The 15,324-nt window shown below is 45.7% G+C and overlaps 1 protein-coding gene across 11 annotated transcripts in view; it reads right to left on the bottom strand.

Annotated features, from left to right (window-relative positions):
• The window catches only part of TIAM1 (TIAM Rac1 associated GEF 1), a 355,067-nt gene that overhangs the window by 281,049 nt on the left and 58,694 nt on the right, over positions 1-15,324 (bottom strand). For all 11 annotated transcript variants that reach the window (XM_054700321.1, XM_054700322.1, XM_054700314.1 and 8 more), the window contains exon 2: positions 4,166-4,218. The gene's annotated coding sequence lies outside the window, so the exon portion shown is untranslated. The remainder of the gene's footprint in view (positions 1-4,165; positions 4,219-15,324) is intronic.

Below are 15,324 nucleotides of genomic sequence, written 5' to 3'. Positions count from 1 at the left end.
TTCTCTGCCACTCCTTCTTTCTAACTCCCCTCATCTACTCCCTGATCATACCCACGTCCTTGATGCACCCATGACAGGGGCACTTTATGTTCAAGCTGCAGCAGGGACCTCCTGAGGGAGGTAAGAGCCCCCAGAGTTCTGCTAATCACAGCATCAACCTGTGCAGAAAACAAAAGTGCAAGGAAATTGCCCAGAAATACCCATTGGGTCACTGCTCTGACATACCATGACTTGGGTGAATTACTGTCCCTCACTGGGCCTTACTTGACTCATCTTTAGAAAAATGGGGATGAACAAGATGGTGATGAGGGTGTTGACATTAATGGGACATTTACTGCCCACAGATCCATGAAGATTCCTTTGAGTCAAGTCTGTGATTTTAAGTATCGAAATCTCACACTGCAGTGTGAGAAACTCCTTGGTTAGGGAGGAAGATTTTATAACTGACAAAGGGAAAATGATAACAAGGAAACTGAGTTCACAGGTGTTGATTGAAAAACAAAACTTCAAATTCCAAAATCCACATTCCAGTAACACTGTTTCAAAGCGCTTTCTTACACTTCAGCAAATTTGAACCACATTAATAGACTAGTGTTAAAGGATGGTAGAAAAGGTTAATGGAAGAATCTTGAGTGTGTGGGTGTAGGACAGGGGTTCTTTTCCACTGGGGTGATCTTATGCCCCCCCCACCACCACCACCAGGGACATGGTCCTAAGAAGCCATTGGAAGTTGCAAAAAGAGAAGTTATGACATCTGATCACTATTTAGATGCCTCTCACTGCTTGGTAGAGAAAGGATATTATGTGAACAGAATGGAAACCAATTGAGAAGCAAATGTATTAAGAATTTTACTGAAAAGCAAAGCCACCCAAGAAGAAGGCTAGCCGATGATGAAGAAATTCCAAAGAATGCACCCAGAGTGACTGCCAAAGAAGAGGCCCCAAATTTTGAGTAGCAGTAGTCTCCTTCAGTGCTGCATCCTCTTCCCAGTCCCAGAACTCATTCAGAAGATCAGCACTGGTGTTTTGACATCAGTCTCTACAGAGTCACACTGAGCAAACGTCCCCCAAGAGACTCAGTCACAAGGGGGTAACAAAGAGCTCCTCACCCCCACCCCATCCATCAACACCACCACCCCAACCCTCCACCATTACCACCTCCATCGCTCCAAGAAGAAGCCTTGATGTGGTGATTTTGGATTAAGAACTCTCGAACCAAACATGTTGCAAATAAAAGCTTAGACCTGCCTGGAATGTTCTCTGCCAACATTTCTCTTTGCATTCCTGTCTGTTCTGGTCTCCTGATCCTTAAGGAGTCTAGTAGAAGGGCCAAGGGACACCAAGGCTCAGGTTCCCTCTGGGAATCTAGTTCCTTCCACCCTCTTTCTTGGCTGTGTTTTTTCTGGCCATTTCAGCAATAAAATCCAGGAACCAGGTTTGGAGAAGCCTCTAGAAAATGAGACATGGTTTCTCAACCTGTGTAAAGACAAGGTTTCTCAACCTGTGTGTAGGCCAACCTGACACATGGGAAAAAAGGTCCTCCACATGGTCTACTCCACCTCCCCAGGAAATGATCCCATAGTCTGAGCTAAAGTCACAAGACCATTAAGGATTTCTCCACTCCTTTCTTCCTTGACTATCCCAGTACAATAGTGAGTGGCTGGTCAAGAATTAGGGGACACTCTATCCTAGCCCTCTTACTATCTCTCTACCATACAAAAATAAAATAAAATAAAAACCTAACTAGGCAGGTAGGGAGCTGCTACGATCTGTGTAGAGATTCAAAGTGCTAATGTAGGAAGTGATTGAGACATCACGCCTGGTTCTAAGAGGTCTCCTGCTCTCCCAAACTTAAGGGCACACTGCAGGGGAAAATTGTTAATTACACATTATTACACCAATTATACCCAAATGCATTATGAAACAGGATCTTTGCTAGACTATTTATTGTTTTCATTCTTTGCTTCTATCATTTTTAATAATTACACTCCGATTTTTATTACATACTGCAACATTAAGTCACAATTAAGAAAGCAAAATCCTTTATATTGTAAATCTGTTTCAATTTTTTTACATGAAGTGTTCCAAATTCACCCATAATAATGTAGCGCACAATAAAGCCAAAAGACAAAAGGAACCTGTTTAGATAAAAATAGCTGAGTTCTACTTCGGGAGAAATAAGCTAGTCTACTTATTTTGAAAATTCTTAGCAGGAAACATTCATGAAAAGGATGGAGAATTCTTGCCTGCACAAAGGTAAAATAAACCACATACCAGGACAATCAGATGGAAGAGATGCTTCCTCCTTACTGAAGGAGAGGGGCCATCAAATCAGGTCTCAAAATGCTGAGCTTGAGGGTTACTAAAATTTAACTGTCTAGTCAATAAAATGACATTATGTAACAGGATCTAGCCCTGCTGAAATGTGTTTCCTTGGAAGTATAAGGATGGTTGTCATCTAACATGGAGAAAATGGAACAAAGAAAAATAAAATTATTTTCATAACTTGAAGTCATCATTTGTATGTCATGGAAGTTCAAATTCGTGAGGAAGAAAATTTCTTTGTAACCCACATGCTGGCCTTATTCATCCTCTGCTTGCCCTGAGCCCACGGGTTCAGCAGTTTAATAAAGGGCCAAATAGTAAATATCTGCCCTGGGGGGAATATATATTCTCTGTGGCAATCACTCTACCCTGCCACTGTGGCCCAAAAGCAGCCATAATCTGTAAACAAAAAACACAGGTGTGGCTGCATTCCAAAATAAATAGATCTAAAAAACAGGCACATCAGAGGATGTAAACAGACATTTCACTAAAGAAAGACTTGCAGATGGCCAGCAGACATGTGAAAAATGCTCATCATCACTTATCATTAGAGAAATAAAATCAAAGCCACAGGGAGATTTCACCTCATGCTGGTTAGAATGGTTATTATCAGAAAGTCAAGAAATAAGAAGTATTGGCAAGAATGTGCAGAAAAAGGGACCCTCATGTACTGTTAGTGGGTTATAAACTGGTGTAGGCACTACAGAAAACAACAGGGAGATGCCTCCAAAATTAAAAATAGATTTACCAGGTGATCCAATAATTCCACTTCTAGATATTTATCAAAAGAATATAGAAGTAGTAACTCAAATATATATAGGCACTCCTATGTTCACTGCAGTACTATTTATAATAGCCAAGACATGGAAACAACCCACGTATCGGATTCCAAATGAATGAACGGATGAAGAAGATGTGGTATATATACTCGATGGAACACTACACAGTCATAAAAAAGATAAACTGTTACCAATTATGACAACAGGGGTGGACTTAATTCATCCACCAATTAAGGATTGTGCTAAGGACAACAGGACAACAAGGATTGTGCTAAGGACAACAATTAAGGACAACAGGATTGTGCTAAGTCAAATAAGTCAAAAGGAGAAATACAAAGTCTATGATTTCACTCATCTGTGGACTACAAAGAAATCAAAAGCAAGCAAACAAACAAAAAAATCTTAAGTTCTTACAACAGAATAGCAGTTACCAGAGTGGAAGAAGGAGCTACAGAGTAGGTAGAAGGAATGACTGTTGGTGGAAGATGACTAGACATTGGTGGTGGGCATGGTAAGATATACCCAATTGTCAAGCTGCGAAAATAATACTCCTAGAACCTATAGTGTTATAAATTAATGTGAGCTCAATAAAAATAATTAATTTTTTTAATTGGCCCAAAGCTGTAATTTGCCAACCTCAGTCCTATTTGTTAGAGTGCCAGGAAAGGGGTGAAGCAGAGCATACTTAGGATACTCTTGTAAGAAAACAGCAGGATATAGCAAAGAGATCCAGGTGATCTGAAATTCCTAAGACACTGAGCATAGCCCACCAACTCCAGGAATATTCTTCCAAGACCAAGTCTAGGGACACAGGACATGAACCATTTCTCAACAACCTTCATTCTCAAGAGACAGGTGTTTCTCTTTCACCAAAACAGCTCCTTCCCTATCATGGGGTTTGTTTTCTGAATCGAGTGTCCATCAGAGGTTCTGTAGTGAGTGCCCCATATTGCCTGGTTCTTTCATAGCTGGAGGTAGCTCTTGATTAGGGGTGAGGGCTGTGGTCACCTACAAAGTCCCTCCCAGCCCACACAGGACATATAAGAATGTAAACTGCTCACCATGCGGAGGTCAGGCTTCTGATCGTGTGGCCAACTGGAACACAGCCATCAACCTGAAAATTTAAAAAGAAAAAAGATTTCTGAGTGACAACCAGCTTTCCCAAAGTCCATGCATTCTATTCCATGGAAGAAAAAGAAGGGCAACATATGCAAAACTCTATCAAATGAGGCATCAGAACGAACAGCAGAGGAAAGAAACAAAGGACTCAGAATTGGGAGGCAAGTGAGCCAGGAGTTTACAGAACAAGGCAGGGTGCACAGAATCAACCCCTGGAACCTCCCCCTCACGCGGCCTGCATGTGCCAACGGTATCCCCAAGTTGGCAACACAGGTTCACCCAGGTTCGACCTGGACAGAAAGCAAGCAAGGTGGATGCAGCCTGGGATGATTTTCATGAAGATGTTTAAAATTTTAAAAGTTAATGTATTTGTTCAAAGAGGAAGAGGAACAAATTTTGAGAAAAGGCAAAGTGGAGATCAATAAGTAAAAGGGAAGGTGGATTTTGAGCTTGAGGTAGAGGCAGGGCTTCTTAACAATGAGAATCAGCGCACCAGGGGGGTGACTGGGGACCTCTGGGTGGTATCCACAGGGCTTTCGACATTGGTGAGGTTGGACTGGGGGGGGTCCATGAGGATTCACAATAATTCCCAGGTTTTATGATGAGTGGTGCTAAAGAAAAAATAATTCTGACACTTGTTTAAAGAGTTGGGAAGATTTTATCTGTGATTACTGCAACTGGAGAAAAGTTGGGAAGATTTTATCTGTGATTACTGCAACTGGAGAAAATCTGGAGCCAAGCAAGAGAGGAGAGAGGCCGGGCTCCCCTCCAAAAACCCTAAGATAAGTGGGGATTTATTGGGGATAAGCAGAATGCAGGTGGGGATGTGTGTGTGTGAATTACCAAGAGGAGATAGCAAGGGGCAGTGGGGATACTTGTTAAGCAGACAGGGTTCTTGCTGACTGCACCCCATCAATGGTGGGGGTTCTCTCCAAACTGACTTAGCAGGATTCTTGGTCAAAATGGGTTGGACAGGCCAAAGACAGTCTGATCTAGCCTAGAGGAGGGCTCAGAGGAGCCCATTGAAGTTTGCCTATGGAAGTCATCTTTGCCTCTCCTTCTCTAGTACCTAGAGATGGTCGTAAGGCCACAGACAAGTGCAAGCAGGAGCCAGCAGCAGAATCCAAGCCTCCAGATGCAAGCTGCATGGTGTCAGCCTCCTCACTAACACCTTACTCCACTAACATTTTTTCAGTCCTCAACTGCTTCCCCACATAATTTCTCTGCTTTGCAAAATCTAGAAACTTCTAGACATTTCTAGACATCAAGTTATCATATGATAAAAGTACCTTTGGATGTAATGCCACGCGAGTAATTTATATACAATCCCCTATGATACTAAGGCAAATTAGTTGATCATCATGAGGCATAATGAACCCTTTCAAATGGCCTTGGAGACACAGGCATGCAAGTAAAACAGATTAAAACTAAAAGACTGGGATTTAAAAGCATCTGAAAAACCCAGGACCCTTCCAGTCACTTGGAGGATTACAAAACCTCCAAGGCATAAGCTAAGCAATTTCCCAGTTTCCCAAGACGTATAACCCCTTGGGAGAGCACTTAAGGATGACAAAGCTGCTCCCAGGCTGTCTCAGAAGCACCACCTACTGGGTAAAGTTACTCAAGCATCTGAAGGGCATGGCTCTGACTATTCTCTGGCTGCCCCTTGTGAAAGTCCCATCCTTTGCCACTGTGATCTGTGCCCTTGGAGGCTGACCTCCATGGCTAAATCCCTCGCCCTTGTCCCTGCCCTGCTTCCTCCCTGCGGGGTCAACTGGGGCTCTGTCTACCACAGCATAGCTCAAGCCAGCTTCTCCTCCTGCCCTTATTTCTAGGGTGGGTGTGTGCCATCAACTGACTGTCCCCCCTCAATTCACGTGGTGAAACTGAACCCCCATGTGATGTATTTGGAGAGGGGCCTTTGGGAGGAGGCAAGTTACGAGGGTGGGACCCTCACGATGGAGATTAGTGCCCTCATAAAAGACCCCACAGAGCTCCCTTGACCTCACCCCATATGAGGACACAACAAGAAGATATCTCTCTATGAACCCGACACCTCATTTGCCCTGCACCTGATCTTGGACATTCTAGCCCCCAGAACTGTGGGAAATACATTTCTGTTGTTCCCAGGTCACTGGCCTGTGGTCTTGTTCTAGAATCTGAATGAAGGCAAAGGGCTTGTCCTCATGCTCCAGAGACCCTCATTCCTGTGTCTGCTCCTCAATCCCATGACACACCTTCAGTCAACCTTTTCTGTCAACTCTTTGATGTACCAGATACTTTTCTGCCAAGCCTCTGAGTGACAACCATACAAAAGAGGGACAAAGAACCAAAAACTTCATTTCCATACCCGCTCTCAATTGAGAGGGGAAAATGAGAGAATCCCATTTTTAAGTTAGATTGCATGATGCATGTTTGGGGGGCACAGGGTGACCAAGGAGGCTCTGCATGTAAAGATGGAATGAAAATCCCGACTTTAGACACAGAATTTCGGGCACATGGGCATTCTTCTGGAAAGAGAAATCCAGAAGGAAACAGGATGCAATTTTAATGGTATTCTCTAAAGCTGATATAAAAAATACGGAACCAATGCTATTAGAGAGAGCACAGCCACCGTCCGCCCGCTGACGACAGCGGCCAGGCTAATGGGTACCTGTGCTGACGGCAAGAGCAAGAAAAACAGCCTCTCGCCTCACCCTGGGAGACGGGCTGGAGGAGGCTCAGCCGCCCCCCTCCGCCCACCGCCCACCCCGAGGAGGCAGCTGGGATTGTGTGTTCCTGTGAATCACCCACAGCTCCCTCCCCATACTCAAGTGACATTTCAAAAGCTCATCAGCTCAGCAGGTGCTCAGATGCACAAGCAACAGCAGAAACAGTTCCGGACTAAGGAAAATCTCACGGTTGCTCTGAAAAGCTCCAGGCTAAGGCGGGGGGAGAGAGGAGGTCACGGAGCAGGGGGCCGGGAGAGGCCCAGAGACAGCAGACAAGGAGCCCCCCCACCGCGGGAAACACCTGGCGCTGGCAGCGACCGGCAGCCCTGTCCCGGGGCAGGGGTGAGTCTCCACCATGGAGTAAGTCCTACAGACACGGCCTGGACCAGGCTCTGCCCCTCGCCCGCTGTGTGACCCAGCGGCTCACCCTCACTGGGCCACGGATTGCTCTTTACGACATGGAGATGTTCACTCAGTATGACCCTTGCAAGGTCGCTGGGGATCCGTGAGGAATGGGCCTCACAGGCGCACCTCCATTTCTGTCCCTACTGGGGCAGTCTCAGGTCAGAACAGAAGCCAACAGGACACAGACAACATCAACCTTTGACGCCATCCCAAGTGGAAGCCAAAGCAAGTGGCATGGACAAGAGTACGGACAGGGACCAGAGGCTCTAACCCACATGGAGCCTGGGGCCGTGTCCCTCCCACCCTGGCCACAGTCCCTCCCCAGGTGGGGTGGAGGACTCAGGTAGAGGCCAGTGGACAAGTGCCCGATGGTCTCGCTGACCTCGGCCTTGCCAGGCACTGACTGGGCAAACTATAGTGCCCCTCTGACTTAGCTTCCTCATCTTTTTTTTTTTAAAAAAGACTTTTATTTATTTATTTATTCATTTATACAAGCACTGGGTACAATCAGAAGTGCAGGAGGGTGAGAGAATTCACCACAGCCAGAGCGGGGAGCAGAGCAGGCAGAAGGACCGAAGTACACTGCTGAGGGGAGCAGCGGGCGGCAGGAGAGGTCTGCGCGCCACATGGGACCCTCGCCAGGGGCCGGGGATCGAACCAGCACTGCAGAGGCTGCGGGCAGCTTCACAGCCCAGCGCTCAACCACTGCACCACCAGAGGAGGCCCTTAGCTTCCTCATCTTTAAGTCACGTATAATCATATCATAGCAGCTCTCTTTTAGTGAGGACTAAAATAATTAACAGTAACATAATTCATGCAAGTGCTCTGAATCATGCCTAGTATACAGTAATAACTCAATAAATGCTGGCATGCCAGCCAGTGTCCAAAGTCTGCCTAACAGAGGCATCTGAGCTGCACCACCAGCCCACAAGCTGAGTACCACACGTCCTGGATGCCAATGTGGATGTTAGTGTCCTAACATTACAATATACCTGCACACTTCACACAGATTTGCGCACTTGTAAAATGCAATAATAACCAAGAGTACAAAGGGATTGGCGGGTGATTAATGCATAATATATGCAAAATGCTTCTAACGGGTTGGCATCAGAATGAGGTCTCTGTGCATATCTTCATCAACACCATTACATTCACTGACCCTGCCTGCTGCAGGCTCCTCGCTGCAATCAAATGTAAAGTTGCTCCCTCGTTCTTCACTGGATCAGAGCAGGATCTTTGGTGCCCTAGATGCTGTGGCTTAAGGCCCCTGGTGAACAGCCAAGGCTCTAGGAGACATCAGTCAGCTGCAAAGCCTGGGGAGGTGCTGTGTGCCCGCCGTTCCGTTAACTCGCTGGAACTAGTTACCCACAGAGCATGGTTAGTAATGTTGAGTTGCACCGTATTGTTTCCTGGATTAATTAATTTTTTAGCCCATGGGGTAATTTGCAGGTGACAGTGTGGGTTTCTGGGTGACCCCGAGGGAAAAGCCAGTCTCCCCCCAGTCTGGAAGGGCCTCATGAAAGATGAACTTTAAGCAGAAGCACGAAGATGCCCAGGAGAAGCCAACCAGAAGTGGAAGGAAGTGGCAGGATGGACACCCCATGCAGCCGAAGATCAGCAAATGAGCTCAGAATTGAAGCAGTCAGTCAAAGGTCTTCTAGGTCCTACCAGAGTCCCAACAAGTTCCATAAACTATAGTATTTTCTTTTGCTCTTTCATCCTAGCTGCTTTGCGGTATACTGGGGCACAGGAAATGCTGAAAAAACAAGTGTACCTTCCTAAGAGCTGGGGGGCTGGGGCTCTTAGGAGCCCCAGAAGATCAGGAGTCAAATCCCGCTTTCCCCCACTCTTAGCCATGGGACCTCGAACCAGTGCCCAGCCACTCTGTGACTCAGTTTCCTCATGTACAAGAAGTCAAGTTGCTAAAGTGAGTGGGGATTAAATAAATAAATACACAGTTCCTGGGAAAGTGCCAGGTTTACAATAAACACAGAACTGTCTGTCCCCATCACCTGCACCCAGGAGCCCTGCAAGGAAAAGCCAGGGGTGGGCGGGAGGGTAGAGAGGGTGTTTCAGCTTCCAGCAGCCAATGAAATGGGAAGACAATAAAGACAGCCGGAGACGAATGGATCAGGGCTCCCTCCCTCCACCTACAAGATTTCACTAAAGAGCTCCCAACCTTGTCTTCTCATCAGACAAATGGGGCTTCACTACCTCACAGGGTTGGTGTGAGAAATAAGAATCATGGGGCCTCCCCGGTGGCGCAGCGGTTGAGCGCTGGGTTGCGAAGCTGCCCGCAGCCTCTGCGGCACCGGTTCCATCCCCGGCTGCTCCCTGGCCACCGGAGGAGGGTCCCACATGACGCGCAGACCTCTCCTGCTGCCCACTGCTCCCCTCAGCAGTGTGCTTCGGTCCTTCTGCCTGCTCTGCTCCCCGCACTGGCTCTGGTGAATTCTCTCACCCTCCCGCGCTTCTGACTGTACCCAGTGCTTGTATAAACAAAAAACAAACAAACAAATAAAAAAAAAAAAAAAAGAAATAAGAATCATGTAGGCATTAAATAAATGTTACTTCTTGTCATCTCTCCTTCTTCCCCAGAGTGTAAAGAAAACAGCAAAAGCAAAAACTGGATTCTTGCAAGGCCCAGAGAAATCCATCACCCACCCGGATCAGCGCCACAGTGGTGGAGGCCCTAGAGGCGCCGGGCCCGGAGAGCAGGCCTCTTCCCACATGTTCAGGGGCCTGTGACAGCCATTTCCCAGATAGCCGGGGTCAGCTGCAGGAACCCCAGCAGAAAAGGGGGAAAGGCCAGGTTTTGGAACCCCTCTCCAGCAAAACAGCCTCTCAACAAAGATCACAAAGACAATTTGACAGCTACCTTATGAGCCTGCATCATGAACAAGAGGGGCTGGTGGGGGGTTGGGGGGGAGCTGTTTCTATACAAACGTCTGAGGGAGAAAAAGTGTAGATCACTGTCAAAAACAATGGCTAGAACGGCTGCCTGCTGCCTGCTTACACAGCCTTTTCCTTCTTCAGACAAATAATAAAACATCCGCGCTTCTGAATATAAATCATCTTCAATTAAGACGTTTCTGGTGGAAGCTCTTTTGGCAGGACAGACGAAATACTTGCTGCTGTTCTTCAACTGGGGCTTTCAAGGTTGGCAGGGCGATTTATTTTTGTTGATTAAACAAAATACAAATGGAAAGGGCCTAAAAATTGATTAGCCAATTAAACTCAATGATTCTCGACAATGAAATGTGCATTATGAGCCTGGCCAGAGTTATAAAATGCCTCTGAGCTTTACTGTCCTTTTCAGGATTTATACCCCTGATATTGTGCTGACAGAGATTAAGCAAGGGCTGCATTGTGCAAAAATGTGTCTTCTCTTTTGCTGGAGCGGAAGGAAGAGAAGCAATTAAGGGTCCAGGCCATTGCATGAGTGTCTGCGCAGCATTCGTAATTTGGAAAAGAATGATCAGGGTTGAGCAACAGAGCTGTTGTCACTCATTTTGTGCGTTCTTGTTCTTTGGCAAATTACAGATTCACTAATGGGGGCCAATTTGTTGAGATGACAACAATCATAAATATCCAAAGTCTTCATTTTCTCTTTTCACTTTCCAAGGGGATGAGTGTCCAGACAGGCAGCCAACCAAAGGAGATGTGTCAGATGCTTGTGCAAAATGGAATCCATGTACAGAGGGGCACCAGGAGCTGATTCTGGACCAGAACAAAGTTTTCCCTTCATTGCAACCACCAAGTCCAGTTCACAATTGCAATCAAGTCACATACAGGAGCCATAAGTCCAGGCCAGAAGAATGCCAATGTGTCCTGGTGGCCACAGAACGAATGTTGCAGGCTGCTATGCATTTTTAAACATGATTATACATCATTGCTAATCACTGACCCATTCTCCAACCCTCCTGGCCTGGCATATGTTGCTAAGCAACCAATTTTGCTCTAGATACTTTCTGGGAGCTAGTGAGGCCACCCCCAAGTGTCAACTAAGTGAATGGTAAGCAGGAGAGACAAGTTCAAGTCCAAAGAGAATGCTGGGTCTCCTCCAATGGAGTCCATCAACTGTCCTTTCCTGCTGAAGACCCCTAGTCCCCATGTCTTACCACTTGGCAAATAAGCTACCGCAGGGAGGACTCGGTGAAACTGCTCTTTTGGTAGCTCTAGTTGGCAATTCATACGGTTCAATCTAATAACTTACAGACTGTGAAGCAGGCACTGTTTTCCTCACTGGTGTAATCCCAACTTCACTGCAGGTCAATAGCCTATCACCTGCCTAGTCCACATGTTTCCTGAAGTTCTTTTTATAAAAGACAGTTGGGAGAGACAAGTTGCATCGTTTTGCAAATATCTGAGTAAGAAGTCCCACTTATTTTATAAACCAATTGGACTGTTTCTTGTACAACATCTTCATATCTTGGCCTTTTCAAACGCTCAGAGCCACGGGGAATGGGACACAACTTATTTTTCCTAATCTGACATCAGGAACACCGGAGGAGGTCCTGAAGATACAGACAGAACTGCCAAGCACATGAAGGAAGTTCATTTGAGGAGAAAAAGGACGCAAGGCAGGACTGCTGGCGGACTGGAACCTGGTGCTATTCCCAGGAAGCAACTGACACCTAATGCCCTCCATGCCCAAGGCACAGCAGGGCACCGCAGTGAAGCTCCAGGGAAACAGTGACCCTGTGCAGCTCACAGAACCATCTCCAGGAGGGTTTCAGAATCTCTGTTGGAAGCCCCGGATAATAACCAGCTTAGGCAGTCCCTATGAGTAGATAATTAACCTCATTAAGAAAGAATTGGTAAAAATGATTAGGTAAAGGGAAAATTGAAGTTTAAGCTGATACTTCTGGCTTTATTGAGCAGGTTTGAATACCTATGCAATTATAATTTTCTAGCAACAGAAATTAATCGTATCGAGGAATTACTAAGTAACCATTTATAAACTTAGCATTGGGCAAATGGCAAACTGTCTTCAACAGACAATAGAAAGTTTATTGTCCATGCCCAGAAGAGTGACCTATTAAAATATAACCAGGCTCTCTGTGTAAGCTGAAGTTGCTTTATTACATGCTTGTAATTAGAAAGGAGAAAATATACAATGCAAAAACATAAAAGGTTAAAAGGTGAAACTTTTCTCTTCAACTCATTACTATTGTCACTTTCTTTCCCCAGAGGTAAGCTTCGATTTGTTGGCTTACTTTTTACAAATATGGCATCTTACTGCATATGCCACTCCTATTACAGCATAGGAGCTACTTTTAATATACTTTTAATTTTTTTTTTATTTATACAAGAGCCAGGGTACAGTCCAGAGTTGCGGGAAGGCAAGAGGATTCACCAGAGACAGAGCTGGGAGCCGAACAGGCAGTCAGACCGAAAGCACTACTGAGGGGAGCAGCGGGCGAAACAGGAGAGGTCTGCCTCACCATGTGGGATTTTCCCTGGCCGGCCAGGAATCGAACCAGTGCCACAGAGGCTGTGGACAGCTTCACAGTGCAGCGCTCAACCCGCTGAGCCACCAGGGAGCCCAGAAGCTAGTTTTAAATGGAGTCCTCTGAATCAATTTGCCAGCCAATTTATCCAGTTTCCAGATTAAAGCTTCTCAGATAGTAAGCCACCCTTTCTCTCTCAGCTGACAATTAAAAAATGGCCTTTTAATTTAAAGACCATTAAAAGCAAGATCAATTAATGATTCATCTTCCAAAGGCACACAGGCCAAGAAAGAGGAAAGAAACTTTTCATTTCAAAGGTATGAGAAGGAAATTTAGCCCAATACAAAGGGAGGTCCCAAGAAGTATTGACAGATGGACCACAAGTGGGTGGCTTGAGTTGGGAGTCCCAAAGGGATCTCTCTCTCTCGATCAATCTCTCTCTCTCTCTCTCTCTCTCTCTCTCTCTCTCTCTCTCTCTCTCTCACACACACACACACACACACACACACACACACGCACACACATGCATGCACACGCACACACACAACTGAAATCTATAAACGTAAAAGACCAAATAAAAACCAAGAGCCAACTGCTACATGCCATCCTGAAGCACACAGCAATACACTGGAAGAAGACTATTATTTCTACAGGGATATTTTGAACCACCTGTGAAGGAAATTGTGACTCTTCTAGGAACTACTGAGACAAGGAACAACAACAAAAAAACTTGCGTGAGTTTTAGGGCTGTCACAAAAAAGCAGCGACCAACAGCGCGATGTGTGCAACTTGGATCCCATGTTGCTTCAACTCGGGAATTACCAAGTCACAGATCTGAGGGTGAGCTCGCTTTATTTAAGGGAGGCAGCTGCAGGCTTCAATTTGGAAGACCATAGTTCTAATCTCAGGTCTACAAATAGCCTTTTTAAAAGTCATTTCCTCTCTCTCTCTAGATATCCATTTTCTTGTCTAGAACATGAGGACATGACTAAAGGAACTCTAAAATATGTAACATGAGTTATCCCCATGATTCTATTTTGTTAAAACTATGTTTGTGGGTGGGAAGATGGGTGGGTGGCTGGATGGACGGATGGATGGATTGAGAGATGAATGGATGGATGGATGGATGGATGGATGGATGGATGGATTGAGAGATGAATGTTGGATGGATGCATGGGTGGATGGATGGAGAGATGAACGGTTGGATGGATGCATGGATGAATGCTGAATAGATGGATAGAGATAGGCGGTTGGGTGGGTGAATGGATCCGTGGGAATGCAGTGTCCACTGGAGTGGAATTGCATGGCTCATAACCGATCATTATAGTTGTAGGAATTTTATGATCCAGCAACATCATGTTGGTGGCTTCAAATTAACCATGATGGGAAGAGTCACAACATGGAAACTGGCAAGCACTACAAATAAGGCCTTTTCATCCACCCCAAGGAGCCAAGTTACTAATACACCATTGATGGACGAGAAGGCGGGAAGAAGGAAGAAAAGAAAAAGGGCCATGTCTGTGCTCTCCAGGTGTGTTATCTCCCCCATATCTCCATGCTGATACACAATTTTCTCTGCCTGAAATACCAGTCCTCATCTTTGCCTGAATAACCTGTCCTTCTTGTCCAAAATTAGTTCCAGCATCACCTCTTATAGGAAAGCCAGCCTGATATCTGCCCTCGGAGGTGATGAACTACCCCTACTTCCTCCACGCCTCCCCAAGGTATGCTGCAGCTACCTCCCTCTGCCCTTTACACGACACGGTATGGTCACTGTCCATTTAGCCAGTCCCAACACACTGGCAGCTAAATGCAGGACAGCAACTATGCATTTCAGTTCTTGGCACATCACTCCCAGCACAAAGCCAGGCACACTGTCACCATCCATTAAGTGTTTTAAATTAAGCAGTGGTTTTAATTGCAAGGCAAAACAAAAGTGTTAGCTGATCAAAGGTTTGGCCTCAAAAAGTTACTGCATTAACTCTATCCTAGTCATAATTGGGTCATTAGAGATTTTTTTAAGGGCTTAAGTGTTTTACATCCACTTTCCCTTAGGTTGTAGTTTTCCATTAAATCAGTTCACCTACCTTTTTTACAAGACAGTCAGTGTGTCACTGTCCTACTTTGCTTTCTTTGCTCCTCAATGGCATCAGCAAGTCACTAGGAATTGTATTTTAAAAAAAGAATTAAGGATATTTGTCCTGGATTTATCCAAGCAAAGCACTGGGACTCGCCCTCAGGTCTTGCCACCTGATCTAATGTGGTTTTGAGCAAACAGCTTAAGCTTTCTCATCTTCAGCTACCAGATGCAGTCAATGAAAACAGAGGCCTGGGGACCACATTTTAAGCTGGCTCCGCGCTGTGTCTGAGTAAGGGCAGCCTCCAGTCCAGACCGCAGCCATGGCCCATGTCCTGCACGTGAAGCCACACAGGCTGGTACCTTGGAAGAAAGAAGGGTGTCTTAATCTACTTGGGGAGCCCCCCAAAATACCCGAGGTGAGGTGGTTTAACCAACAGAAATTTATTGTCACA

This window comes from Talpa occidentalis, unplaced genomic scaffold, assembly GCF_014898055.3.
Source record: "Talpa occidentalis isolate TD23 unplaced genomic scaffold, MPIMG_talOcc4v2.1 talOcc4.4, whole genome shotgun sequence".
Taxonomy (NCBI): Eukaryota; Metazoa; Chordata; class Mammalia; order Eulipotyphla; family Talpidae; genus Talpa; species Talpa occidentalis.
The sequence above is the reverse complement of the archived record's forward strand: the minus strand, read 5'-3'. Positions and strand labels throughout refer to the sequence as shown.